The sequence below is a fragment of the Xiphias gladius genome, chromosome 6 (genome assembly GCF_016859285.1).
Source record: "Xiphias gladius isolate SHS-SW01 ecotype Sanya breed wild chromosome 6, ASM1685928v1, whole genome shotgun sequence".
Lineage (NCBI taxonomy): Eukaryota > Metazoa > Chordata > Actinopteri > Istiophoriformes > Xiphiidae > Xiphias > Xiphias gladius.
In genome coordinates, this window is record NC_053405.1 from 29,154,430 (window position 1) to 29,159,328 (window position 4,899).

The window sequence follows — 4,899 nt, forward strand, 5'->3', positions numbered from 1 at the left end:
CTAAGATGGCAACACTGCCTGATGACCTTGTAAACTGTTTGCACCAATTCATTTTGAAAGAGCAGTGGCCAATGGGGAAACTCCAACACTCTGCCAGTCGGTCAGTCAGTCACAGACATTTGCATTTATATGCCTGGCCCCTTGTTGCAGTCCATGCACAATTGCACATCAAATGGTACCCATCATTGCCCACTTTCAGTGCACAGTGTCCACTGACTGGCGGTTCAGGGGAGACATTACATTTCTTTTGAAATTAAAAGGCTGTTTTTTTGACAGTGTTACTGTAACCATGATTAATAAAATGATACCAGTTGCCGTCCATCTTGAAAATCTTCAGCTTTCAAGCAAAACTTGATTTATTTTACAGGTTTACAAAGATTGATTTACAAACCTTGGAATTATTTGTGAACATCACTTTAGAAGCTCAAAATCTTATTCACCCTTATTTGAGTAATGAATTTGTGTAAATAGTAGCAGCTTTTCTGTCAGAGGCCTAATGTCAGTGTCAGCTGACTGAACTGCCAGCTAATGCTCTGCGCTTGATGAATGCCTTTTACCCTTTTGGAAGTTTTCCCAAAATTCTCCTCTTCTCTATATTATTTTTATTTATTAGTAGGATAGTAGTATGTATCAATTTTTATGTCATTAGTAGGTTGTTATTATTATTATTATTATTGTTGTTGTTGTTATGGTTGTTGTTGTTACTGCTGTTAAAATATCTCATCTTAGTCTTTTGCATTTCTGTATTTTATTTCTGTAGCCTATTTATATAGTTTTTTCTTTAACCAATAAAGAGACAAGTTTAAGTCGCCTGAGACAAATTTTTGATTTGTGATCAACTGACTACTTGTCATTGTGTACTGTATTGTATCAGTTATAGAATTATTTTATTAGCCTACTTGTTGTATGTATGTGCTTCTCTTGCCATGCCCAGTCTGCTTTTATTGCGTGCTGGAACCACAGTGGAGGTAACCGTAACTTTTTGTGTTATCTTTAGCATTTAACCTTTTCAGCTTTCTGGTTTTCATAGTGCAACTCCAATTTCAAAAGGTAAAGTTCAAATAAATTCAAATAAAATAAAATAGTCACATTTTGTTGGAATCTCAACTGAACTCCCGAATGAAAAAATGACAAATAACGTAAATCATCAAAGCTTTTTTGATGGACAGAAAATAATTCATGATGCGGCCAATTCCAGTTCGTCATTCCCACCCTTTCTCTCTCACTTATCTCTGTCCCTCTTCTGCATGACTCCCACACCTGCCCAGAGCCCTACAATTTGCCCAATTCCCCCTTCCTCACTGTTTCCTTTTCATCCTCATCATCTCTGTCTCCAACATCTGCCTAATCATCTTGTGGTATTTTGCTTCACGTCCTTTCTCTGACACTTATCAGTTTTTCAAATTTGGCAGATGCTTTACTTTCTCAGAGCAGTTTGCGCAATATTTATTTATTCCAATTTTACTACTCATACCCAGTTTATACACACTGGACATAGTGCCTCATGGAAAAAAACACACACATTTACTCTAACTGTGCATCTGTATCTTGCTGATCCACTTTTCCTTTCATGACTTTTGTGGTATCTGGGCTACTGGGACTTTGTAGTTTGCTCAGTGGTACTGTCAGACGCATGTGACAGGGCAGACTGCTTACACTTTCTGCGTCGACTTGCTGCGATTCCTGTTTCATTTACCACTAGTGCCCATGATACACAAGGGCAGACCGACACATCAACATATTGCAGGTAATATGTTTGTGTGTCTGACTGTGCTTTGCTATGATAGACTTATCATTCACTCTCCTATTACATGTTGAGCCCCTGTCAGAGACATACAGTTCACAGCTGACTGCAGAGGCTTCACCCTCTGAGAGACTGATGGTGTGGCCAAAGATCCAGTTTAATGGATGTGTACTCAGTTTGTCCAAATAAAGGGCAAATACAACACCTGTGGTTGAGATTCTCAGACAAGAATCTCAACAACACACTACTGGCTATATATTGTACTGACCTACTATCAACATCCAACTAATCTGTGCATTTTTTCACAATTCTGTGAAAGTGAGAACTGGTCTTGATCCCGTGAATGAACAACTCTCTATGGCTGATTTTTTTGTAGAAAAACTGAAAAGTAAATTCCACTTGACTTTACTGAAAGCTTTGCAGCATCTCGTGTAACTTATATTGTCTTTGTTTGATATATTGATGGGAATTTCAAGTTTTCTCATACGGGTGAAGTATAATCTCTCAATTTGGTCACTGTGGATTAAGGGTGGAATTAAAGTTTTTGACCCGGTGGTGCTTTGGAAATTATTTTTATGTCTTTGTTGACTAATAATATGAGGCAGTAACTGGAAGGAAGAGTAGGTTCCATGTCCGCTTTAAATCATGCACTGCAGCGTTGCTCTTGTGAATGAAAACTGGCCTTTATTTTTATTCAGTTACCGTCCTGAGGACTAGCAGAGCCAGTATTTTCCAGAGCTGTTCAAAGAATTCGGCTGGGAACTCAACTGGTCCTGGTGCTTTTTGGAAGGCATTCCTAATTGGTAGTTATTCAAGATTTCATTATTCAGGGAGTTTAATTGACATCAAAATCTTGTTGAGGAGACACAACTGAGAACAAATTACGCACAGTATACAACATCATAACAAGGCAATTCACGCAAAGCAGTAATTACACACACACAGATACACACACACCGGCTGAGTAAAGCAGATGCCGTTCTGTGTGTGTGTGTTTGTCTGTGTGTGTGCGCGCCTGTGAGAATTGCCTACTGATGAGCTGAACATGTGTAATAAATAACACGCTTCACTCTCCTCCCAGCTAAGCACCTCTCCTCAATTCTGCGATTTCACGAGTCATCGTGCTAGTCTTCTTCAATACGGGCCCACCTCAATTCACCACATGCTTGGGTCGGATTGTGTGGTTTGCTTTATTGGACTTGTTTGGTCGTGGCCACATGATTTATTTTTTTCTAAATTTGGAGTGTTTTTCTATTTAATTTAATAAGATAATTGACACACTGCACTTCGAGGGAAATATCCCGGCTGAACCTTTACGCTTTTTATTTAGTGCACATATGATGCCACATGTTAGTGTCGGACTGGGCTATCCTTGTCTTCTCTATAAGTGACTCATTACTGTGATGCACTTTACTTTGGCATCGTAACCTTTGTTCGGACCTTGTTTGGACACACGCACACGCACATGCACACGCACAAACTCGTCACACCGTTAGAGAAAGTAGGATTTAGTATCAGCCAAAATGAAAGTAACAATTGGTTTAGAGCATTGTATTTATTGCAAGGAAATCTGATTTTTTTTTTTATGGGAACAAATTTATTTTTCGTACATTTAAAAGTTACATACATTCATTTTAAGGGTAGTGACAGTAGCATGAGCATATATCTCCTTTATCCAGGTTAATCAACAATGTGCTGTTTGGCTACCTTTACTGTATGCTGTATTCTCTTATAGATGCTTTGATGTTTTAGCTACTGTTTGGATGTCTTGGGTTTTTTTTTGCTATGTATAACAAACTTGCTGAGGGACTGCGGATGTAAACCTGCCTTTTGTTTTAATCAGAAACATTTACACCGTATTGATGTTGTTGTCCCTGATAAATAAAAGTAAACAAACAAATTCCTAGGTATTTATTGAGGAATTGGATTAGAATTGAAACCCCCTTGTGAAATGCACGCATTATGTCCTTTGGAAGTTTAGAACAAGCTTTAAGTTAACAACAACTGAAATCTGGTGGTCGTCAAAAGCAGACTGTAACCTGGAGAGGCCCTGGTTTACAATAGAACTGATGGCATACAAGATGAGTTTGTCGACATAAAAATAGATATTGCAGGGCTTAGTTGGAAAAAAACATAAATAGCGAGGGGTGTAATATTGACCCTTAATCACCTTTCTGGGGCCTGGATTTGGATGCCTCAGCAACGGCTGTCTGAACTCTACCAGAAAGGTATGCTTTGAACCAGCTGTCAGTAAAATGGTCATTCCCTTGTTTTGAGTGATTCTTTGTTGTGTTGAAGATGCTGAGCCAGACATTTGCTGGATTTATTTCAATGTTATTGTTTCTGGGTTGTTACAGTAGAAATTGGGACTTTTAACCAAAATGCTGTCAAGCTGGGAATTGAGATTTTGTACAGCAAGTTATTCCCGGTCTGTTGGCGGAGTTTGCACAGTCTGTTAATTCCTTGTTTTTATCTTTGAAGTTATTGTGTACTCTCTGCTCTTGTTTTTTTCTTCTGACAAGAGTAAGATATGACTTTCCTTTCTTTGTGATTGAGGCATTTTGAGAGTGCCCTCTGAGGGAGGATTTGATAGACGGTTCCAAATGAAGGGCGTGGGAATAGAGGTATCATGACCGCTGGAAATAACGGGTTGAATTTTGGAGTCAAGAATGTTCGGAATTGGGGGATTACAAGATAAGGTAAAGGCTAGATGGTGAAAAGGACTGATGTAATGGAGAGGGGAAGAAGTAATCTCTTGCAGCTGACTTTCCAGGCCTTCAGCTGTTAACAGGAGAGAAATAATCCATAGGCTCTTTTATTCTTGTTAAGGATTCTTAAATTTCCTGACATGGACTGAGAACTTTATTGAAATCACCTCTGGTTGATTGCACAGCGTATACCTGAGTACACACCGTGCAACTGTGTGTGCTATTGAAAGGTTTCCTCTGCTGTAATTGCGACTTCTCGCTATTGAATGCGGCCCTCTCCTGCTATCATCAGTAGTTATCATAATAAGGATGAGGCGCACCACCTCCCTGGCTGCGGTCGGAACTCTACTATATACGACTCTTTCCGCGTCCCTTCCCACCAAAACTGTAAGTTCCACGTGTGGATCTACTCCCCGTCAGTAGGTGGCGGTAAAGGGGGCTTCTAGT